Consider the following 25992-nt stretch of genomic DNA (forward strand, 5'->3'; position numbering starts at 1 on the left):
AATAGTGTAGTTCCCATTTCGCATGCAGAAACCATAATAAGTGAGAGAGATTGGAGAAATGCGTGCAGTCATGTATAATGCAGAAGTGCCAGCGACGAGCTTTGTTGTGTTTGTGGCGATGTAGGAATTTGCATTGGTAGAATCATCCATGAAATTACCAGTATTGCTAAATGCCCAATTAGTTGTATTTGATAGAATCTTGAAGGTCCAGCTCTATCTATATCGTCTTCATATAAGGTTCCATTGATAGTAGCTTCTCTCCCTCCACAATTTATATGAAAAGAATAGAAAGGTAGCACAAAATCTAACAACACATAGTCAAATAAAAGTAATATTTATTTTATGGTATTGAAATTAGTAAGAGAAAGATATGATTCTATTTGTCCAATGCATTAACTTTGTTTGTTTCCCAAACAATGTTGGAAATTAAAATTTTAAAGGGCATATGAGTGTTGTGGCTTATGGGCAACCGCCATTTCTACTTATTTTAGTAATAGTTGGACCTAACCATAAGCCCAAGCCTAATTCTAGGCTCTAAATAATAATTTAAACAAAACTTTTACTTACTTTTGGGTAAACGCAATAGTAAATGAATATATAAGCATATATATGATTCAAATCCTCAAAAAAGTGGAAAAGTATAACAAACTTACGATACATTGCCCATTAAAGAGTTTGTAAATAAGTTTCTCTGGAAAGCAACAAGAAATTTGATCATTTAGATACCATGTGCGCGTGCGAGAGAGAGAGAGAGAGAGAGAGAAATGAGACTGAAGTTTCCTACATGTTCCGTTCTTGACATGTGCTTTGACTTGTGACATTGTTGTAGGACAAATCACAGCACATTGCATAAAAATAAAATAAAAAATAAAAAAAAAAAGCTTGTTATTTGAGTAGCTCCATCAAAATATGTTCAATATGGACAATTACATCTATACTAATACCATATTTTGTTAAGAGTGAATTTCAACCTTATTTCATGTACGATAATAAAAGGTTATCGTTTTTTCAAATAACAATTACCTATTGCCTGATTACATGATATATGGATATAAACCACTATAGGCAAGTATTTACCATTTTGCATAATCATCCTTAGGGTCATATGCTAATTATGCAACTTGTTGATATGTGCATACTACCACAGTGCAACCTAACCTTATAAATAATCAAACTATAACAAAATTAAAATTTTTTAATTCTCTCAGTCAAAAAAAAAAAAAAAAAACAATAAGAGTGGGGAGTGAAAAATCTCGGATTTGAGACCTCTCGACCACAAGGATTTTCCATTAATTTGGTAAGCGTAAAGGAGATGTATACCTTATCATTGTGTCTCACAATGCTATTCCGACTCATTTGACCTCTCAATGAATAAAAACAAAAAATTCCTTAATTCCAATTACTTTGCATAATGACTTGGTTCTTAGGCTTCGTGCTCAACATATTAACATGTACAAGGCTCAAGTATTATTCTAATAAATGGAGAATATAAAATCAAGAGAAATGGTATTCCTCTTGTATATTTAGCAATCTTAAATGGTTTCTTTTTTTTTTTTTTTGTAAGAGTATGTAGAAGGGAAGAGAAAAATGGGTTTGTAAGCTTTAGAGATTGGGACAAAAGTCTATTTTAAGAAGAAAAAGAAAGAAGTCAGCATCCTATTTGGCAATAACTTCTCTTGCATTCTTTAAGGGTGTTAGGAGTCAGTTCTACCCTCTAATCTAAGATCGTCTAATGAAGAGTTTTATCAATACTTACAAGAAAAGAGGGATATAATACCTCGTGGAGTACTCGTGGTAATATAAAAAATAAAAAATAAAAAAAAAAAAAAAAGAAGAGAGAGAGAGAGAGCGAGATGTAATGTTGCATTCAAGTATTAAAAGTATGTAGTCTTTTACCAGATTTAAAAAAGAAAAAAGGAAAAAGAAAAACGATTATCAAATAATAGTCAACAACTTGCCGACTAGATATGCTCTGGTTGATCTTCCTGCTTAAATAGGAAGTAAAAGGTCTCAAATTCTATACCTTTAAACCAAAAAGTTTTGGTCAATTTGGTGAGTAAAAGAGAGATTGTCTCTTATCGTATAGCCAACAATGTTCTTTCAAGCCATTGGACCTTCCAATGAATAAAAAAAAGTCAACTAATTGTTATTTGTTATATTATATTATGTGAGCATATATATATATATATATATATATATATATATATATATATATATATATATATATATATATATATAAAATGCAAGCTTAAATTAAAGAATTTTTACAAGAGGAGATGATTTTGGACCTACTTAATATTTTAGGATACTGACTTGACTCGTCTATACATGTAATTTGACATATTGTAAATGAGCCAAATTAATCGAGAGTAGCTCAAGTATCGGCGTAATAAAAACTCCCTCAGACTCGTTTGCTAAGCTTTTCAAACTGGAGCTCAGTTTATTAGCTTGCAAACCAGCCAATGGTAGATCAATCCCAAAGAGTTAGAAGGCCTCGAAACCCAAAGAGTTAAAATCCTTTTGGCTCCTATGCATGGACTCAAGTTCTCCATAATTCAAGATTAATCAAGCTTAAATCAAAATTACATCACTTTAATTTTATAGATTTCGAGCTGAGTTCATTTATAGTTATTGAATCAAGTCTGAAGCAAGCTCGAGTTTAGCTATTTTTTAAACTATTTGAATTCCAATTCATTAAACCTCAGCTCTTTTACCGTCATGCAGTACTGTCCAACATTAACTAGAAAACAGCGAATCAAACCAAATAATATGACAATGAAAAGGATATCCCATCTACAATTAATTGTGTGGGTGACTACGAAATTAAGAGCAAGCCTCTCCTACTGTAGTAGAATAGCATTGACTTGACTTAGTTATTGAGATATTTGCTTGAAAAGTCTTTGCACGATATTAACCACAACTAACTGTGATGTAGGCATGTTTGTTTTGTGAATTTTCTATAATGATGTGACGTGAAGTCAATTATAAGGCTGTTTAGGCAAACCTCCTAGCTGTCTCTGCACCCCTACCTCCTTTATCACTGAGCGCTAAATACTGGCTCCAATTTTTAATATTTTGTATATGTCTTAATAATTTATATTTTTCTAAGTTTCTGATAACTCGAATAGTTAATATTTTACAATACATTTTTATAATTTGTGAAAAAAAGTTGTTTTTAAAATTGCTAAATTACAAAATAATAGCTCTGATTATCAATATTTTATAATTCTTTTTAAGAATTTATAAGAAATGGACTTTTTTTTTTAGTTGTTGGATTAGAAAATAATAGCTTTAAGTTACCAATATTTTACAATATTTCCTAATAATTTGTGAAGAAGTGGCATTTTTTTGTAGAATGGTTGATTACAAAACAACTCCAGTTGCTATTATTTTATAACAATTTCAAATATTTTGTAAAAGATAATTTTTTAAAAGAAAAAAAGTTAGTGATTTACAAAATAATAGGTCTGATTGTCAAAATTTTATAATATTTTGTACACTATATCTTTTTTTTCAAAAAAAAAATGATAATTTACAAAATAATAGCTTTTTTTTAGGAATAAAATAACTGCATTAATTAGAAGAATCCTGCAACACAAGATGGGAAATAGAGGAAGGAACTTCCTCAATCCAAATAGAAAAATCTAAAATAGACAATGATAAACGAGATAAAGCATGAGCAACCTCATTGCCTTCTCTATGTGTGTGAACACAACTCCATGTAGAAGCATTGGAAAGCACCGACTTTAAGGAGAGAACACGAGTGCCATACTCTGTTTCTAGTAGAAAATCCTGCTGAATATGTTGCACAAAGAATAGTGCATCTATTTCCAAAATAAAAGAAGAGAAGCCTAACTCAAGGGCCATTTGTAAACCGAAAATAGCTGCTTCTGCTTCCGCTTGGTTAACACTCAACAACAGTTGCTCACGCTTGCAACCAGACGCCATCACACTACCTTGCGATTCTCTAATCACAGAGCCAAGTCCACAACCTTGAGAAGACCCAAAAGAGGTATCAACATTAAGCTTAAAACTATGTGCCGGAGGAGGGACCCATAGAACCGTCCTTGCTTCGTTACTCGAACTTCTATTGCCAAAATTAGCTGATTGAAAATCGAACAAACACTGCAAGCCCTACTGAACCACTTCCTCAACATTTAGAGTTTTCTGTTGAAACTTCTGCAGGTTGGGAGCTCGCCAAAGAGACCACGCGGCCATGGAAAAGATGTGAACTTGTTCCTGACAGAGACGTTGCGATAGCTCCTAAAACCAGTCAAAGAAAGGCACCTGCAGATATTGATCCACTCGAATTCGCAATGGACATTATAGCCAAACAAGTCTGTCCTTCATACAATCCTTAAACACATGAGTGACATCCTCAAGCCCTTCTCCACACATAACATAGACAGGATCAAAATCCAGCCCCCCTTTGTTAAGTTCTCTTAGAACGGGTAACTGGTTTATATAAGCACGGAAAAGAAAATGTTTTACCTTAGCTGGCATACCCTGCTTCCAAATAACAAGGAGGTACCCACTCCGAATTGAATACTGTCCATCCTTGTTTCATTCCAAATAACAATATTAGTAGGACGAGATAAACTCAACGGTATCACAACAATAGTTCTAGCTTCACTTTGAGTAAAAATGGATCTAACAAGATTATCATTCCATGTAAGCGACTCAAAATCGAAAAGATCACTTACAGTAGCTGTGTGACTTAGGATTGAAACTGGAGTGTAGCTCCCTTAGGAAGCCATTTGTCATGCCAAATACGAATAGTTGTTCCATTTCCCACACGCCATCGACACCCTTTCTCAATGATCCACCTAACATTAACCAGACTAAACCATGTGAAATTAGGTTGAAAACCCCTCCTCGACTCCAAAAAGTTAGACGTTGGGTAGTATCTCGCTTTCAAAATTCTAGCCAGCATCGAAATAGGAAATTTGAGAAGCCGCCATCCTTGCTTGGCCAGCAAAGCCAAATTAAAAATATGAACAGCACCAAACCCAACACCACCCCCTGCTTTTGCATAACAAAGCTTGTCCCATGAGATGAGCTCCAGTGAATCTTTTTCTCATCAACTTTCTGCCTCCACCAAAAATTTGCAACAAGTGATTCAATTTTACGGCAAACCTCCAATGGGAAGAGAAAACAGCTCATAATATAGTTTGGAATAGCTTGTGCCACTGATTTGATGAGGATTTCTTTACCTGCCCTTGATAAAGTCTTCTCCTTCTACAGTGTTATTTTTATAGTATTTTAATATAGTTTTTATTAGGATTTTTAGTATTTTTAATTACTTTATTTAGTTTTTATTTTAGTTTTATTTATGTTTTTATGTAAAGCTTTCTTGAATTATAATTCACTTGATCTTAAGGAAATTTATAGGGTTTTGACACATAAAAGAGCAAAATAAAGCAAAACACTCGGGCTCTAGCACGCTCTGCCCGTGCACATCAGCACACCCGTGCTAGATTCAAGGAAAATTAAGTGGAGACTCAGACTCTAGCACGCTCAAGCTGTGCTATATGACATGCCCGTGCCAAAAGAGGACATCAACCCAAAGGCGCGTTTGCCTAAGCACGGCCCGTGTTGCATTTCATCATGGAGACTCAGAGCCTAGCACGGCCTAGCCGTGCTATGTGGCATGCCCGTGCCACAAATCCTTATCTAGGATTGCCCCTGAGCACGGCCCGTGCTGAACCCTCCGTAGAATCAAGTTTCGACATGCCCAGACCGTGCCTCACAGCACGCCCGTGCTATAAATCAAGTGCTGTTTTGAGTCGAAAACGCCAGCCAGTCCCTATCACTTACATGGGCCCGCCTGAATACTTTCTTGATGTGCAAATCAAGTTCTAATCCTACTTAGGCGCATGGAAGAGTCCTAATTGAGAAGAAATTCAAAGCCTAACCAGTTTCCTATTTCCAAAAAGATTTCTTACTTAACGAGGACCCTATTTCCTAAACGAAGTCGGATTTTCTCCTAGGAAATCTATATAAAGAGAGGAGCCATTCGTTATACTGTTCATCTCCAGCTTTGATAATTTTTGTTATACTGTTCTTCTCTCTCTCCAAGACTTCAAGTGTTCAAGATTTGTGCCAAGATTCAAGGAAGCCGTCCAGAATTAATTGTTGACTAGTTTTTATCTCTAAACTCTTAATCTTGTTTTATTCTTTCTTTATTCTGATTGATTATGGAATTTTTATCAAGTATTATTGAGTTTTATTTAATTACTATGTCGAACTAAACTCTCATACTAGGGATTTGATGTAGCTTAATTTCTTTTCCAATTTATAATATTAGATTTGTTTTTCTTTGTTCAAAGTATAATTTATTATTAAACTTAATGCTTGCAGGCAGAGTTTCTCCCCTGGATTGATTTATTTCGTTAATCACTATTAGGAGAAGGGTTCTTGATATGAAAAAAAGTAATAAATTACATGAGAATAATAACTTGATGCGGAAGCTATATGGTTTGACTCATGGGGGGGTTTTCATAAGTTAATGACCTTAAGTTATGAATTCACAAAACAAACTATAAAACATAACGATTTAATCCATGTTTGATTGCACTATTGGAAGATAGGTCATTAGACCGAGTTAAAATAGCCAATAATACATCAGGAGAGCTTGTTAGTGATTTTAGGGTTGTTTCCCCTACTTGAACAATTAAAATTGATTCATGAACTAATAAAATAAATTAGATAGAATTAAGTGAAGTCAAAATCCCTAGTAGCCTTTAGACCCTGATTTCTTTTAATCAAAATTGATTTGCTTGATTTCTTTTTATTCTCTTTTACTTGTTGAATTTAATTTCTTAAAATAACTCCCATTATTGCTGTTTAAATAATAGTAGGTTAACATAATTTTGGTACTTGGTATACAATCCTTATGGACACGATACTTTACTCATTCTATATTACTTGTTGCGATTTTGTACACTTGCGAAAATCACTGTCAAGTTTTTGGCGCCGTTGTCGGGGATTGGCGTTACCTATATCAATACTAATTATCCTATTATTAATTTAGATATTTGTTTCTATTTTTTATTTATTTAATTTAATTTTTCTGGAAGATTATTTCAGGTGTTTATACCAAGAAGATAAAGTAGAACTGAACCCTTGATCTTTGATCTAGAAATCGAAAAAACTTATTGTAGGAACAACGCTGCTAGAAGAGCATGTGAGAACAAACCAGAACAGTAAGCAAACATGGACGATGAAGTTAACCCTCAGAATGGACCTCAACCCCATGTCCGCACCTTGCGAGATTACACAACACCTTCTCTCAATGGAACAACCTCGAGTATCACTTGACCTAGGGTGGAAGCTAACAATTTTGAAATTAAACCTGCAATTAACCAAATGCTTTCCTCCTCAATTAAATATGGAGGTTTACCTAGTGAAGATCCTAATGCCCATATCACTAATTTCCTGGAGATTTGCGATACTTTCAAACAAAATGGAGTTTCTGAGGATGCCATAAAATAATGACTCTTTCTTTTCACTCTTAGGGACAAAGCACGATCCTGGTTACAATCATGCCCTGCTGGAAGTTTTACAACATAAGAAGATAGCCCAAAAATTTTTAGCAAAATTCTTTCCATCTTCAAAGACCATAAAACTGCGCAATGAGATAATGACCTTTGTCCACCATGATCAAGAGAGTTTGTATGAAGCTTGGGAGAGATTCAAGGACTTATTGAGAAAGTGCCCACATCACAGCTTACCTAAGTGGTTACAGGTACAAACCTTTTATAATGCATTATCTCCTAACATTAAGATTACTCTAGATGCAGCTGCAGGTAGATCTTTTGAAAGAAAAGAAATTGATGAGGCATATGACTTGATAGAAGAGATGGCAAGCAATAGCCATTATCAAAGCAACTCTAAAAGGAAGAAGACTGCAGGAGCTTATGAGATTGATGTCATCACTGCACTCAATGCCAAGGTAGACAATATGGTAAGGAAGTTGGACTTATTAACTACTAACTCGGTTAATTCTATTGTGCAAGCTTGTGACAAGTGTAATGGACAACATGAGATTGGAGAATGCATGTTAGATTCTTTAAATCCATAAACTTTGGAGCAAGTAAATTATGTGATGAATCAAGGAAGGAAGAATTACCCGTACTCTAACTCTTATGATAACAGGTTGAGAAATCACCTTAATCTTTCGTATGGGAATCCAAACAACGCCTTTAACGCACCACCAGGTTTTCTACCTCAAGAGGAAAAGTCTCATGATGATCTCCTTACTTCCCTCTCTAAATCGCACATGGACTTCATGAACGAAACCCGAGGAAACAACAAAATCAAACAAGCTGCGATAAGGAACTTGGAGATTCAAATAGGACAGTTTGCAAACATAATGGCCTCCTGACCCCAAGGTACATTGCCTAGTAATACTGAAAAAATCCTAAGGAACAAGTACAAGCTATCACCTTGAGGAGTGGCAAACAGTTAAAGGATCCACCCAGGATGGAGAAGGAGAAGGAAGAGTAGAAAAAAGTCCCCATCATTGACCTAGAAAAGAAAGAGGAAGTACAACCCTATGTTCCACCTATTCCTTTCCCACAAAGGTTAAAGAAAACACAAGATGATAAGAGTTTCCTTAAATTTCTTGATGTCTTCAAAAAGCTTCAAATCAACATCCCTTTTGCTGAAGCCCTTGCTCAAATGCCCAGCTGTGCAAAGTTTCTAAAAGAGATCCTGAGCAAGAAAAGGAAGATTGATGATCAAGGAATGGTAATGTTGACAGAGGAGTATAGTGCAATCATTCAAAATAAATTAGCTCCAAAATTAAAAGATCTAGGAAGTTTTTCTATCCCTTGTAATATTGGAAATATTTACTTTGAAAAAGCTTTAGCAGATTTAGGTGCTAGCATTAATCTTATGTCTTATGAAGTTTTTAAGATGCTAGGGATGGGAGACCTAAAACCAACAAGGATGTCTCTACAGTTGGCAGATCGATCCATCAAATATCCAAGAGGGATTGTAGAAGATGTGCTCGTCAAGGTAGGTAAATTTATCTTTCCTGTTGACTTTGTTATTCTTGACATTGATGAAGATAGAGAAGGATCCTTAATCCTTGGAAGGCCCTTTCTTGCAACTGCACAAGCATTGATTGATGTGTATGAAGGTAAATTAACCTTGAGGGTAGGTCAAGAAGAGGTTGTTTTGATGTTCTTAAATCTTGTAAATTTCCCATGGATTATAATGGTTGTTTTAGGATTGATGTTGTTGATGAATGTGTAAAAGAGACTTTGCATATTAAAGATAAAGAAGACATTAATAATCCAAGCATCATAGATGAGAAAGAAACCCTTTCCTAAAATTCTATACACTCTAGGTATTTCTATTCTTTTTTTTTTTTTTTTTTTGTACAATTTGTTGATGAAAACTTCTACTATTTATAGGAGAAGGGGATGCGTTAATCAACTCGTCCAACGACTGCGCGCAATTAACGCGTCCATCTTCAATTGTTGGCGTAGCCTTCTTTGAACAAATAAAAAAAAAACGTGTTTTTCTTTTTTTCTTTTTCAAACTGTGTGGGTCCCACATGTCAGCGGGACCCACAACACTGCTCACTGCAATGAACTTGCACTTCCACATTTTTATTTTCATCTGCATATTTAGTTATATCATATTGTAAGTTAAATGTCATAAAGAAGAATTAACGAGTTCATTGTAAAGTTATAATATTGAGCTTACTCTTATCATTTTCGTTTCTTAAATTCACCTTTTCCTCCTCCTTTTCCATGATCTTATCAGTTCTTGGTTCTGCTTTTCCATTTTTATTTCCAAAATCATTGTTTGGATAATTGATTTCAAAAGTTGATGGATCAAAGATAACAACATGAAATCTCGAGTGCCCTTTACATTCAAAGCTTAAAAGGTAACGATGGCAGATTGAGTTGTCTTCAACAAAATCTGACCATCAAATGTATTTTATCATCCTTTGTACCCCCAACTTCCCATACTTTTCCATTATGAAGAGACGGTCTTGCTGTTAGAAAATAAAAAGATATAGTCCGTGGAAATTAGAAAAGTGCATTGATAGTGTATTCACTATTCTTAAGGAATTAAAGCCCTTATTATTTTGTATTCTGGGTTTGTTTACATTATTTCTCCAGGATTTTACAAAGCAGTATTTAACACGAGAAAAAATGAAATAATCGTATGAGTTAAACAAATATTTTATATTGATAATGGAACTTGAATAGCCGGGCACTAGCAGTTTCCTTTTATTCAAATTTAGTAACTTAAAATAACAGTTACTTGTATTAATCAATTAATTAATTTCTAATTTAAATAATAATAAAATAACATTTTAAAATTAATAATAATAATAATAATAATAATATTAAAAAATATTAACAATTTAATTATTTTAGGCCCAAGGCCAAGTACCAAATTTTTTGACTCTAAATATTTTATAGTCAAATTTTGGTTTCTCTCCATATTCTCCCACCATCTATTTTATTCAAATTATAATATTAAATATTTATAAACACCAGTAACCTTTTGTATCGTTTCCACATGGGATAGCTCAACTTATATAATCTGCTAACTACACTAACACTTTTAATATCAGAAAGCTCAAAGAAAATGTTCCGTTGTGGGTCAAATTGACTTTCAACTTTAGAGTTTGCAATTTAAAAAGTACTAGTTTTTCGCTAGTTTATTAATATTTTATATGGTATTAAGTATTGATTGTAAGTCTCCTCTTATATTATCTAGAATTTATAATATTAAAATATGATTTCATATTTATATGAACGTGAATACAATAGCTAAATAATAATTATAGTAAAAAATATTATATTTATATAAAGTTCAGCTCAATTTTTAAATAGAATTGTAATATCAATACAATTCTTCAAATCAACTTATAGATAAACACATATACACGATTAGTTTTATTTTTTAATATTAGACATAATTATATTTTTAGTGTCTCAACTTTATATTCTTTTATATTTTGGTGCCTGATTGGAAAACAATAGCAATTGAGTGCATAAATTTTTCAAAATTTACAATTAGGTGTCTTCGGCTAAGTTAGCAAATCGAAAAAGTGATGAATAGGTAAATATAGGACCCACTTTCTTTACATGCGATAGCTGATGTGGACAAAAAGAATTCCAAATTAGCTACGTCAGCAAATCTAACTTGGACTTTATGAAAATTGTGTTTTTTAACCTCCATTTAATCTTGTGCTTCATTCTCTCAAATCTTTTGACCCAAAACCTCAATCTCTCACCCTTAATGTGATGGTAATGGTAAATCAATGGTCAAGATTTCAAAACCACTTCATCTTCTTCTTTTTCTTTTTTCTTTTCCAGCTTAAAAAATATTCAACACCCATATTCAGACGATTCTTCACCCATTTCAATTCGTTGTCCATCTCAATTCTTGGTGCCGATAAACAAATTGTCATTTACTTCACAAGATCTCTCCATGGACGATCGTTTCGTGAAGGAGCTGCAACGGATCTTTGGCGACAGTCAATCAAATTGGGGCAAATTTTATGTGTGTGGTTGTTGAAAAACTAGTAGGGGCTGATTGTCAATTTGTTATTTCCTATACATTTCACTACAAAAAAACGCTCAATTGCGACCGATTTTTGCGACCGACTTAATTCGGTCGCAATTTTGCGACTGATTTGGACTTATAATAAATCGGTCGCAAATTTTGGCGCTGAAAATTCCCGCGAGAATGGTTAATGATTTGCGACCTGTGTACTACGGATTTGCGACCGATTTTGTGACCGATGTGCGACTAAGTGTTTTTCTGTCGCAATATTTCGCGCGTCAAAAATGAGGCAAAGTTCTGAGACCGATTGGAGACTACATTGCGACCGATTTTTTTGCGACCGATATATTTAGTCGCAAATCGGTCGCAAATTTTGAGCCTAGTCAAACGACGTCGGCTCATTAAAAATTGCGACCGATGGTTATAAAATTTGCGATCGATGTTTCGGTCGCAAAAATTAGGGCTTTAAACGCCGGGCCCTCTCTTTTTTCTTTCTTCTTCTTTCTCTCTTCTCCTTCTCCTCTCCTCTCCTCCGTCCGTAGCGCCGCTCCGGCCCCTCCTGACACCGTTCCAGCCCGCCTGACGCCGCCAGCCCCGCTCGCTTTGCACTCCGGTCACTCTGTTTCGAAACAATCTGAGGTTAGTTTTATTTTGCGATTAATTTTTCCAATTTTTTTTTTCGATTTTATTTGTTTTTATTATATTAAGTTATGGTTGATTTTGTATATAGAGTTGCGATTAGAATTTTTTTAGGGTACTGTTATTATTATTATTATTATTATTATTATTATTATATTATTATTATATTATTATTATTGTGATTGTTATTATTATTATATTATTATTATTATTATTATTATTATTGTTATTATTATTATTATTATTACTATTATTATTATTATTATTATTATTATATATTATTATTGTTGTTATTAATATTATTATTAATGTTATTATATTATTATTGTGATTGTTATATTATTATTATTATTAGTATTATTGTTATGTTATTGTTGTTGTTATTATTATTATTAGTATTATTATTATTAGTATTATTGTTGTTGTTATTAATATTATTATTAATGTTATTATTATTATTATTGTGATTGTTATTATTATTATTATTATTATTATTATTGTTATGTTATTGTTGTTGTTATTATTATTATTAGTATTATTGTTACTGTTGTTGTTGTTATTATTATTATTATTATTGTGAATGTATTTGTATTATTATTATTAGTATTATTGTTAATGTTGTTGTTGTTATTTTTTTATTTTAATTTAACATATATATATGCAACTTAAATAAATTAAAAATAGAGAGTTTCACTCAACAAAAAGCCGGTAATTATATATTGTTACATATTTTATTTAAAAATGAAAAAAAATTTAAAAATTGTTGCTATATATAAAATTAATAACCCTTAATATCCAAGCAAATAGTAAAAAACTAAAGAGAAATTTTCAATGGTTTAAATAGATTTGATAGAATATAGACCATTTCAAAGTCTGCAACCACTTCGGAAAAGTTTCAAAGTCTGCTTTGATAGAATATAATATAGATTTATTGTTTGAATTGTTAGTAAAATATTTTAGTTTTACAGAAAATTTAGATAAATATCATTTTATCATACAAATTTGACTAAATTGAATCGAATAAAATAGAACGCGCGATTAATATTTAGGAAGAACGACATTTGGAGATACATTCAAGTGATATCGAGCGATAAAAATTTTAATTTTCAAATTACATTAATTTCTGCAATTTTACCGATGGATGATAATGAAATTTAGCAACAAAATTGAATGTGATTAGTGAGAACGCCAAATTTTTTTGCTTATTCAATCTCTATTTTTATTTATCTTTTCTAAAAAAACATTTTATTCATACAAAATTGCATTTTCTTTTTGCTTTAAAGTTCTATTTTTATTAATATAAAATCTAGTAATCAATACATATAAAACTATTGTAAATATATAGTAGAATGATTTTTACAATTGTTATTAGGAGAGAAAAACAATATTTTAAAGGTTCTAAATATATTGTGTTTGATTTATTATATATATTTTTTGTTAGGACTTTTAATGAAAAATGTGAAATTAACATTTAGTAGTTTTTCTTATTTCAACATTTATTTACTAAAAAAATTGTTGAATGTATAAAAAAATAAACTCATTTTATCCATCAAAATTTCTCAAATCTAATAAGTGATCTAATTTTTAATAACTTATAAAATACCTTTCACAAATTCATCAAAGTTTAAAATTGAACCGAAATAAATTATTAAAAAAATTTAATCAAACTTTGATAGCTACTTTAGTAGACCATTTCAAAGTCTGCAACCACTTCGGAAAAGTTTCAAAGTTTCAAAGCAAGTGTCATTTCAAATATACAGATTATAAATATTATGGGATTGAAAATGAAAGCAATTTTCTTTTTATTATATAATATTTTACATTTTATTCAAGTTAATCGAAAAAGAAATATAAAAGAAATATGCAAATGCGATGTGTACTTAAGAGTTTTCAGTTTTCAATATATACTCCAAACTACAAAAAACTAATTGTAAATATCTTAAGATCAGCGTATACGTAGTTGATGCATAAAACTAACTCTGTGAAAGTACTGAACAAAAATAATAACAAGTACAAAAACTAATTGCTCCAATTTTTTTTTTTTTTTTGAAGAATAATTGGAATTTATATAAATAATTTTTTGTGTGTTTAGGTATTATATGTTCTTAATTATTGGCAACTCTTTCTTGAGAAGTTTTGGCTGTGTTTTTCTTTATTTTATATTATTGTCGTTATTATTCTTAATATGTTTTTGACTTAAATGAATGATGAGTTTGGATTGGAGGCCTAGTAGTGGCCATATTGCCTTTGGAGAATGTTGGTATGATATAGAAGTGTTTATTGATTTGTTTTTGTATTTGAGATTTGATTGTGTTGTGCCGACATGCTGCCGAATTTTTTTCCCAAAAATTCAATATGTAGAATAGTACACTTACCTTTATTATAGTAGTCTTTGTATTCAATAAATGAACTTAGTGATTTTACATTTATATATAGTTACCCTTATTATAGAATAACCTTAGTTACTTATAAGTGTTGTAAATTGAACATTACATTAGGTGCATGTTTTAAGGATGGTTTTAGACTAATGCAATTACATGACATGGCCCTTTATAAACACATTGTTAATTAGGTAAAAAAAAATGCAAAATAATCGAGATTGGATGTACTGGAGGTTCGAGGTCAATGGGATATTAAGACAAGAGTTCCTGCAAGGATGGAGGCGTTTATACAGTTTGCAGTTGGTAATCCCAGTTTTATGGATGGTAATAAGTTGAGGTGTCCATGTACTCACAAGAAGTGTCGAAATCGAGCCTTCTTAGACATCGATACAGTGAAACTTCATTTGTGCAAACATGGGTTCGTGGAAAATTATTACGAATGGATACATCATGGTGAAGCTCGAGTTGCCAGTGGGTCAGGCCACTCCATTCCGGTAAGTTTAGAAGTTCAGCCTTATCAATTTCTGTATGGTAATCAATGCAATGATATGGTAATCGATGCGAGTAGAGTACATGTGAATGGGATAATATGGAGGAATCGCCAAACGTAGCAGCACAACCAATTGTTTGACATGCTAAGTGCAGCTAACAGTGAAACTGTGGCCTGGATGCAGAATCATTCATTTCTGTATGTTGTTGCACGATTACTACACATGAAAGCACGGCAGCACCATTTGTTCAGAAAAGTGGTTACGGATGATTTTGTGCAGTTAGGCAAAAGAAATATTGGCCTAAAGGCCATTTCAATGGTTGATAAATTTTTATCGGACAAAAAATTAGTTCGGGGGTTGGGACTACCAGGGTAGAAAAGATGATTGCTGTCGTACTAATTGTATGATATTCTGGGGTGTGTGACTCGGAATTCAGAGAAGGCAAGTTTTGTGAATCTTGCCAAGATATCAACGGGCGGGGGGGTCAAGGGACTGGTATGAGAACAAAAAGAGAAGGCTTTCAAGAAGGATGTATATTTCCACTCTTATTCCTCGCCTTCAAAGGTTATATGCATCTAAGGCGACAGCTGAAATGCACATGACATGGCATGCTTTGCATGAATATGAGGATGGTATAATGACTCATCCATCAGACTCTGAAGCGTGGAAACATTTTGATAACATTCATCCTCTGTTTGCTGCTGATATGAGAAACGTGGAGATTGGGGCTTTGTACTGATGGGTTTCAGCCGTTTGGCCAATCAGGACAGTACTATCATCATGGCCTGTCATTGTGACACCGTATTAATTACCACCGTCAATGTGTATGAAAGATGAATATATGTTTTTGTGTGTTATGTGTTCCTGGGCCTACTTAATCCAAAACAGAAAATTGATGTGTTTCTGCAGCCTTTGATTGATGAACTTAATTATTTATGGGAATATGGGGTTGAAACATTCGATGTTTCGACCAATCAGAATTTCATAATGCGAGCTGCTTTGCTTTGGACCATCAGTGATTTTTCAGCTTTTGGAATGTTATCTGGGTGGAGTACGGCTGGCAAATTGGCTTGTCCTCACTGCATGGAAAACACTAATGCATTTACACTAAAGAATGGAGGTAAACAATGTTGGTTTGATTGTCATCGCAAATTCTTACCAGAATCTCACCCTTGGAGCAAAAATCGCCAATGCTTTAGAAAGAACATGACTATTGTTGAACCCCCTCCACCTGTGAAGTCTGGAGCACAAAATATTACAAGAAATTGAAGATCTGGGGCTTATGAAAGTTACAAAGTTAGGTGCAGATGAGGTATATACAAGAATTGGCAGGAATAGTGGGTGGAAAAAGCGAAGCATCTTCTGTTCAACACTGTCATGAACATTGAAGGGAAAACCAAGGATAATGCAAAAGCGAGAGCAGACATGAAGGAAATTTGTCGTCGACCAGAACTCGAGCAATCTGTACTTACTGCTAAGTTTTCGAAGGCATGTTATTGTTTAGATAAACCCCAAAGGCAATTATTGTGCGAATGGTTACGATCATTAAGGTTTCCAGATGGCTACTGTTCAAATATGGGTAGATTTGGACATGAGGAAGTACAGATTGTTTGGCATGAAAAGCCATGACTGCCATGTTTTCATGCAAAGATTGATCCCTGTGGCATTCCGGGAATTATTACCAGGAAAAATTTGGGAAGCAATGACAGAATTGAGTCTCTTTTTCAAGGAATTGATGATGACTATTATCCGATGCGATGATATGGACCAATTAGCGCGAGAAATCCCAGTAGTGATGTGCAAGTTGGAGCGAATTTTTCCACCCGGCTTCTTTGATTCTATGGAACATCTGCCGGTTCATTTGCCCTATGAATGTCGTTTAGCAGGACCGGTACAATATCGATGGATGTATCCATTTGAGAGGTGATTCACTAACATCTCATTCTAATGATTACATCATTTTTTTGACTTATACTTACATATTGGCATTGTACAATCACAGACACCTACAGAAAATTAAAAAGAATGTGCGCAATAAGGCAAAGGTCGAGGGATCCATTTGCAATGCATATTTGGTGGAAGAAGCTTCACATTCTGTTCACACTACTTTGACCAACATGTTTTCACCAAGCATCGGACAGTGCCACGTAACGATGACGGAGGAGATCGCGTTCAATCTGAGTTTGAAGGAAATCTAAAAATTTTCACCTACCCTGGGCGTACGATTGGTAAATAAAAAAAAGACGATTGACTGATGCAGAGATACAAGCGGCTCAAACCTATATTTTATTGAATTGCGAAGAGATCACACCATATGTACAGTAAGTATAAATAATGTAAACATTCAAACTTGACGTGGGCCGTTGTTAAATCGTACTTATGCTAATATGGTTCGTTGATAAATAGGAAATATATCAATCTTCTGCGGCTTCAAAATCTCAATTTGACTGATACTGCAGTTGATGCAAAGCTGGACACGGAATTTGCAGAATGGTTCAAATATTATGTAAGTTACTTTCAATGTACACACACGGAATGTACATTTATTAAATTTGACTCATGTCATTACTATTTCCCATAGGCTCGAAGCTCGGAAAGCGATATTCGTAACAGATTTATTACGGATCTGGCAAAGGGGCCATTACCGGTTGCTAATGCCTACTCTGGCTACTTTGTAAACGGTTACAAGTTTCACATGAGGGTTATGGGAGAAGCAGAAAGACAATGAACAGCGGTGTGTGCATAAAGGGATCAAACTACAGTGACGTGTCAAACGATTTTTATGGGAAATTGGTTGAGGTTTTGGAGTTAGAATATCCAGGCCTACCAATGAAGTGCACAATCTTATTCAAATGTGAATGGTTTGATCCTACGCCAAACATTGGCACGAAGGTTCATCCTAAGTATAATCTGGTTGATATTAATCAAAGAAGAAGATATACAAAGTATGAACCTTTTGTTTTGGCAATGCAAGCTGCACAGGTGTACTATGTCCCATATCCATCGTTTAAACGAGATAGATGCGATTGGATGGCAGTGTGCAAAATCAAGGCTAGATCAGTTGTTCATGCACTTGAAACGAAACAATCTTCTTCACTCGCAGTATCAGGCATTTCAAGAAGTTAGGGTTGAAACGCAACCGATGCAAGTTGTTGAAGATTTAACAGATAGATTGGATGATGAAAGCCGATCTTATGTTGAAATAGGACCATCAGATGATGAAGAGGAAGAAGATCAAATCATCATGGGTTCCTCAGAAGACGAATATGAAGAAGAGGAAGCTGATGAAGAGGAGGAGGAAGCAGATGATATTCAAGACACTTAAAACTTAGAGCAATTTTACTGTTACAAATTGATAAATGTATATGTAATTAATATTATTAATGAAGAATTTCAATGGTATTAACTTTCTTTACTCATATTTACCACATGTTCTACAATTCATATAATTGTATAAATTCATTTTATCTAGGTTTGATATCTGCAGTACAGATGGCTAGAGGTAGACCGTTTGATTCTGACGCGTCCGGCAGTGGTTCGCGTGGAGGTCATGGCCCTGGACGCAGTGCCCGTGGACGAGGAGGGTCATCCCTCGTCCTTCGTCAGGTACGTCTGGGGCTTCGTCATCTGCTCAGCGACCAACTGCCGCCATCACATCCTTCTTCAGGTACGTCTGGGGCTTCATCCTCTGCTCAGCATCCAGTACTGCGCCATCACAGCCTTCTGCTCCTTCCTCTTCTACCAGTACAGACTCCACCAGCTGCACAGTCACCTACTGTGCAAGGTAATCATAAATGTCATAACTGTCATTTTAATTATATATTAATTATCTAAAAATTTATAACATTTGTCATTTCTTTTGCAGCTTCATCAGATCCACGTATCACCCTCAGTTTGGTAGCGGGACAGTAAGTACTTATTCAAATTTTCTGCAGGCATATTTTGTAATTATATTTTGTACTTATTCATAACTGTGATGCTTTCGTGTAATTATATTTCACTTCTGTTTTTTTTTTTTCAGCATATATCCATCTTCTCGAGCAGCGAGGCAAATTTTGAAGATAATCAAGCTACAGCTGCATAAAGAAGGATACACATGGGATGCCGTACCACAAGAGGCGAGAGACTTTTATTGGGAGGAGTTCCAGGTACTCTTTGGTTTAAGTTATATCATCATTCAATGTTTACAATTCAAGATACATCCTTAGTGTTTAAACGCTATATGATCTAATTTTTTTGCAGAAACATTTCATATGGGACGAGGCCATTACAGCTATGCTGAAAGTAGCCTGGGAGAAGATATGCGCCGATCGATACGCTGACTTCACCTATAGGATGAGAAGAAGCGGTAAGAAGCAGCAGTGCGTGTCTCAGGAGATATGGGAGAGCTGGCAAAAGGCTTGGGAGGATCCTGCATTCAAGAGAAAGCGGGAGATATTTGCACAAAACAGGCGCAGTGAGATGGCGGTGATGGAGCAGGACCTTCGCGACACACAGGCGGATCTATATCTGCTATAGAGACAGCTCGATTATTAGTAAGTGAACTAGTCCCTTTACAAGAAACTATGTTTAATGAAAGGACACTATATAATTAATATATCATACATAAAATTCATTATAGGCTAAAGAATTAGGTCGTGAGCCCACACCGATGGAGGTGTTTACATACACTCACACGAAGGACCACGATCGTAATACCTTTATCGACAGACGTGCGCTGAGCGTCAATGTAAGTAACAATGAATAATATTTACATTTACCCTCTAATCATTGCGAAGATGTACAAAGTTGAATATAATAAAGCTTGCAATTGCATTGATTAATTAATTTTTTGTTTTCAGGAGAACTATACTACAGCTCGGGAGCGTATTGTTACTTCTCAGACCGATGAATCCGAAGTTGAGTCAAGAATTGACGAGGTAGCGCTTTATCTCGAGGCTGTAGGGGGGAGAGAAGAGGAAGGTATACGGCATCGGGTCTCAGGCATCACAGTTTTACATTGGCTCAGCAGCTCACGCTTCTACAGCCGAGCACAGTGACTCGTACTGTGATGATGATATACGGGCTCAGCTTGCTGATCAGCAGAGACAGATTGCAGAGCTTAGAGCGCATGTGATACGGCTGTCCGGTGAGCACCGTGCTGGTACTTCTCCCTCTGATCCTACGCCTGCTACAGACCGACATGTTTCGACGTCTCAGCAGCAGCCACTATCGGCTCCTGATCCCGATGCTGCAGACGATACCTTGGTCACCCTTCCTGGCGCTACATCACATCCAGCAGTACTCCTCCTGGCGATCCGACATCGGGAGATCCGACATCGGATCCTGCAGATGAGCAGCAGCATATATAGATTTGATTTTGGACATTTTTATTTTTTCATTTGTATTTTCATATTTTAATTTGTTCAGAATAATAAAAGTTACATTTTTATACTGTTCTTGAATAGGTTGTGTGATATATATGCATTTATGTCAACTTTCACAGGTGCAGAAAAATTTTGTTTTCAAAATAATATTTAATTTTTTTTTCATTTTTGCGACCGATTTGCGACCGATTTGATACCAAAAGTAAAATTATGAATTTATAATTTGCGACCGATTGCAAAAAATTGCGACCGATATTCTGCGACCAAATTTGCGACTGAATTTCCAATTAAACCACGACCAAAAATTGCGACTGATTATTCAATTTTGCGACCGATTGTCTCATCGGTCGCAAAATTAGTTTGCGACCAGTATTTTTGCGACCGACGATTGTCGGTCGCAAATCGATCGCTACATCAAATTAGCGACCGATATTTGCCATTTTGCGACCGATTGGTCGGTCGCAAAATGGCGTTTTTTTTATAGTGTTTAGAATACCACAAACCCAGATTAGAAGTTCCATAAAGATATCTTAGAATTCTTTTTACAGCAGTTAAATGAGATTTCTTGGGACATGATTGAAATCTAACACATAGACAAACACTAAAGTGAATGTCAAGTCTGCTTGTAGTTAGATATAGTAAAGAACCAATCATACTTCTAAACAATTTGATGTCCACATCCATACCTTTTTCATATTTTTCTAATTTTGAGGATGGACTCATTGGTGTACTACATACCTTGGCCTTCTCCATTTTGAATCATTTTAACAATTCTCTAGTATATTTACCTTGGTTTATGAAAATTCCATTTTCACATTGTTTGATTTGAAGTCCAAGGAAGAAGTTTAATTCTCCCATCATGCTCATTTCGAACTCACAATGCATAATCTTAGAAAATTCCTTACAAAGAAGATCATTAGTAGAACCAAAGATTATGTCATCAACATAGATTTGTACAACTAGAATATCATGTGCTTTATTTTTAATAAATAGTGTTGTATCAACCTTTCCTTTAGAAAAACCATTTTCTAATAAAAACTTACTTAATCTTTCATACCAACCTCTAGGAGCTTGTTTCAAACCATAAAGAGCTTTAGTAAGTTTGTAAACATGATTTGGTTTATCATATACTTCAAAACCAGGAGGTTGTTCTACATACACTTCTTCATTTAGAAAACCATTTAGAAAAGCACTTTTCACATCCATTTGATATAACATGAAGTTTTTAAAACATGCAAATGCACAAAGCATTCTAATGGCCTCAAGTCTTGCAACTGGAGCAAAGGTCTCATCAAAATTGATACCTTCCTCTTGATTGTACCCTTGAGCCACTAACCTTGCTTTGTTTCTCACAACATTACCTTGTTCATCAAGCTTATTTCTAAACACCCATTTTATTCCAATAACAGAATGGTTTTTATGTCTAGAAACAAGTTTCCAAACTTGATTTATCTCAGATTGATTTAGCTCTTCTTGTATAGCAAGAATCCAATTTTCATCATTTTGAGCATCTTCTAAATTTTAGGTTCTATTTGAGAAATGAAAGCAACTTTACCAAATATCTTTTATATTGAGCTCTAGTCATCATTCTTTCTGAAGGATAATTGTTGGCTCAAGGGTCAATTTTTAATCTCGGATTTTGATGATTAATACAAAACGAATAAATTTAAAATTATGTTATTTGTGCTAATTTTATTTTATGCAGAATTTCTATGGAAAGAATCATACAAGGCAAGTCCTACATTGAGTGTGAAGATTTCGAAGAACCTAGTAGCTAGGATTTAGGAAACTTGTAGGATAGAGAGAAAATCCATATATGGCACAAAAATCTTTTTCTCTCAAAAATATTTTTCGGAAAATTAGTTTTCTTCAAAATAATTTATTTTCGAAAATATTCCTTTAAATCGAAAAGATTTATTTTCCTAAAACTAAAGAGATTTCTTCTCTAATGTTTTTGGTAATACAAATCACTCTCTTTTCGGAAATATTTTTGAAAGATCTAAATACTTAAAATTATTCTTACCTTAAAAACGAAAGAGAATCTCTTTCGGTTTTAGTAAGAATCTTTCCGCAAAATATCCTTTCCAAAATAACGCTGTCAAAATCTTTCTAAAGGAAATGAAAATCGGTTTTATTCTCTTACCAAAAAGGGATAAAATAATTTTTGGTAACAAAGATTTTCATAATTAGGAAAGAAGATATTCTGATTTCAATCTCTTTCCAAAAGGCGACAGCTTCTTTGTTCCTATATAAAGGAACGTTCATGCCTTAAACATTTGGTGAAGTAAGAGTTTTTTTTTAAGAGCACTCTCTCATTGAACGAATCCTTATCTCTCAAAACTTACTCTACCCCCATTTTCTTTTCATCTCTACTCTTAACGTTTTCAATATTTAAAGTGAAAAGAATTTTTACAATTACTTTTGAAAAAATTCTGTGTTCTAATCGATCTTCTAATCTGATAAATTGTTTTTCCTGTGCTTATATAGGCGTTTCTTTCTGTCTATTTAGATTGTGTAATCTATAGTAGACAGGCTCTTTATTTGTTAAACTTTTGTGTGTAATAGCTTAGGTTAGAAGCTATTGAGATAGAGGTTATCAAGCGACCTTCTCCATGTGTGGGATAGTAATGTCTTGAATCGAGTTTTCTGTACTCTACCAAAAACAGAAAGGGTTGAGGTTAACTAGAACCTTTGGAAAATCTAGTGGGACAAAAGGGTAGATCTAGGTTTTTGATCTATTGCCTTGTACTGTTGGTTTGTCTCTTACCCTTTAAAAGAGATAACTTAGTGGAGGATCTCAAGATGCGTCTTGGGGAGTGGATGTAGGCGAGTTAGTGCCGAACCACTATAATCTCGGTGTTGATCTCTTTATTTCTGAAGTTTGGTTGATACTGTCTCTTTTACACTCTTGTTTAATTTTTAGAAACGCTGAAATTGTTAATAATTCAGATGTTCTAAAACGCAATAAGTCTCATCTATTCTAAATTAGAACTCTGGTATTCTAATAAAGTGAATATACAATGTTCTAACTGTTGTTCTATTCCAGTATAATTCACTGTTTGGGTTTCTATTTTATTTTCTACTTTATGAGGATGTTCTAATCCTGATAACTCTCCATCATAAAGTTACTTTAATATTTGATTAAGGCTCTGTGAAGAAGTTCTGAATTTTAATAACTATCTTTCACATAGCTTATATGGTTTTCAAACTTTATGAGGAAGTTCTAAGTTCGATAACTTTCCTTCATAAAGAAGCTCTGATATTGTACAAGTCAGTGTGAAGCTGTTCTAATCAATAGCTGCACTTTGCACAGACTTTCTATATCTGAAATTAGAACATTGTGAGGAGATTCTAATCCATATTCTACTCTCACAAAGTTCTGTGTGTTTTCCGCTGCACTTAGAATTCTAATTCTTGTTTAGAATTTCTAAAATTTATTTCAGTTTTTAGAAAACCCAATTCACCCCCCTCTTGGGTTGTGCCATACATATTCGGGACCCACAATCTGGTATCAGAGCCTTGGCTCTTGACTTACCTAAGCTTAACCGCTTAAGAGATAAGATCCCATGGCAACCCCACTTCCTCTTTCTTCTTTAGAAGGACAATCTGTTTCTAGACCTCCTTTGTTCAATGGCTCTAATTACTCTTACTGGAAAACTAGAATGGAGAATTTCATGAAATCAGTTGATATAAATGTGGAGAAATGTTATCACTGGTCCTCGTATTCCCATGAAAACTGTAGGAGATGAGCTAGTTAGAAAAACTGAAGAAGAATATACCGATGGTGACTGGAATGACATTGCTGTAAATGCAAAAGCCATTAATATTCTTCATTGTGCTTTAGATGCAACTGAATACAACAAAGTGTCTGGATGTAAATCTGCACAGAGGTATGGGAAAAACTTAAAGTACCTATGAGGGTACAGACAGGGTAAAAGAATCCAGAATAAATATCCTTTGGAGAGAATATGAAATGTTTAGTATGAAAGAAGGGAAACTATTGCAGAACTAAATTCTAGATTTACCAATATAGTTAATCCTTTGAGAACTCTCGGAAAGGAAATTTCAGAAGATGAGCTTGTTAAGAAAATCCTTAGAATTCTACCTAGAAAATGGGATTCTATAGGAACTGTTATGAATTACAAAGAGACTCCCGTCACTTATGATTATCTTATAGGAGCTCTTGTTTCAGAAGAAATGAAATCTTCCTTGACAACGGAAGATAAGAAAAAGAAAGGACTGGCTTTGAGGGTAGATTCTAGTGAAGAAAGTTCTTCTGATCTTGATAGTGATGATTTAGCACTTGTTGCTAAAAGATTTAAAAAGTTCTATCGAAAGGGTGGAAGGCCACAGAAAAAGTTTAATAAAAAGAACTTTCCATCTAAAATAGTAACTTGCCTAAGAAAGAACCTTCTGAAGTGGTTTGTTATGAATGCAACAAACCTGGACATATCAAGCCTAATTGTCCTAAACTGAAAAAGAAGTCAACGAAAGAGAAGCTGAAGCAGGCTTTCGTAGCTGCTTGGAGTGATTCAGATGATTCTAATCCTGAAAGCCACGATGATCAAGAAGAAATTGCTAATATCTGTCTGATGGCTACTATCGACTCTGAATCTAAAGAAATCAGTACTCTGACTTCAACACAGAAAGCTGGAATCAACGAAACAAATGCAACGATCCATGAGAATGATGAAAGCACTGTAAGTATTTCTGAACCCGAATCAGAAAGTGATCTTCTAAATACTTACAATAATCTTTGCAATGAGTTTGAAAAACTTGTTAGAAAGCATAAAGTTCTAAAGAAAGATTTCAGAAAATTAAAATCTGAAAGTAATCATTTAAAAGATGCTTTTTATCAAGAAGTTACATGCAAAGATCTTATTATAGAAATCAAAGATCTTAAAAGTTGTAATAATCGATTTTCTGAAAATCTGACACATCTTGAAGAAAAATGCAAAAATCTGAATTCTGAAAATGAATCCTTGAAAACTGAGATTAGAATTCTAAAGTCAATTTCAGAATCATTTTCTAAAGAAAACAAGTTCTAATAGCATTTCTAAACTGAATCGTGTTTCTAATCAGAAAAATGTTGTTTCTAATGTTGTGACTTTAGAACATCAAAGTTTCAACAAAAAAGAATCATAGTGCACCTGTTACCACTAACCCTCCAGGACCCAATATGAGTTGGGTACCTAAATCTGCTTGATCTTTTCAGGTGTGCCTAAGGAGCGAGCTGAAAACAGAGATGTGGTACATGGACAGCGCTTGCTCTAGGCATATGACTGGTGACAAAAAGAAGTTCACCAGATTAGAAAAGAAAAAGGGAGGTACGGTAAGCTTTGGAGACAAAGCAAAAGGTAAATCGTTGGTATTGGTGTGGTAGGTTCTAATCCTTCAATAGAAGATGTATGTTAGTAGAAGGATTACATTATAACTTGTTAAGTGTGAGTCAGATTTGTGATAAAAATAGAAGAGTGATCTTTGAACCTTCTCATTGTGAAGTTCAGAACATGCATGATAACAAACCTTATTCGTGGAAAAAGGTTTGGAAATATATACCTAGTAGATCTCTCTGAT

General features: G+C 34.1%; 1 long non-coding RNA gene and 1 other non-coding gene across 2 annotated transcripts; one reads left to right on the forward strand and one right to left on the reverse strand.

Moving 5' to 3' along the window:
- Positions 1-3608: 3608 nt before the first annotated feature.
- On the forward strand, positions 3609-6213 carry LOC149494759 (uncharacterized). The gene is made up of 2 exons (XR_016321564.1): positions 3609-4012; positions 4186-6213. It is a non-coding gene; the product is annotated as an uncharacterized LOC149494759 (long non-coding RNA).
- Positions 6214-7624: 1411 nt separating this feature from the next.
- LOC149494760 (small nucleolar RNA R71) lies at positions 7625-7731 on the reverse strand. The gene has a single exon (XR_016321931.1). It is a non-coding gene; the product is annotated as a small nucleolar RNA R71 (small nucleolar RNA).
- Positions 7732-25992: the final 18261 nt, after the last annotated feature.

Source organism: Jatropha curcas, chromosome 7 (genome assembly GCF_041381405.1).
Source record: "Jatropha curcas cultivar XTBG-Jc1 chromosome 7, XTBG_Jcur_1.0, whole genome shotgun sequence".
NCBI lineage: Eukaryota > Viridiplantae > Streptophyta > Magnoliopsida > Malpighiales > Euphorbiaceae > Jatropha > Jatropha curcas.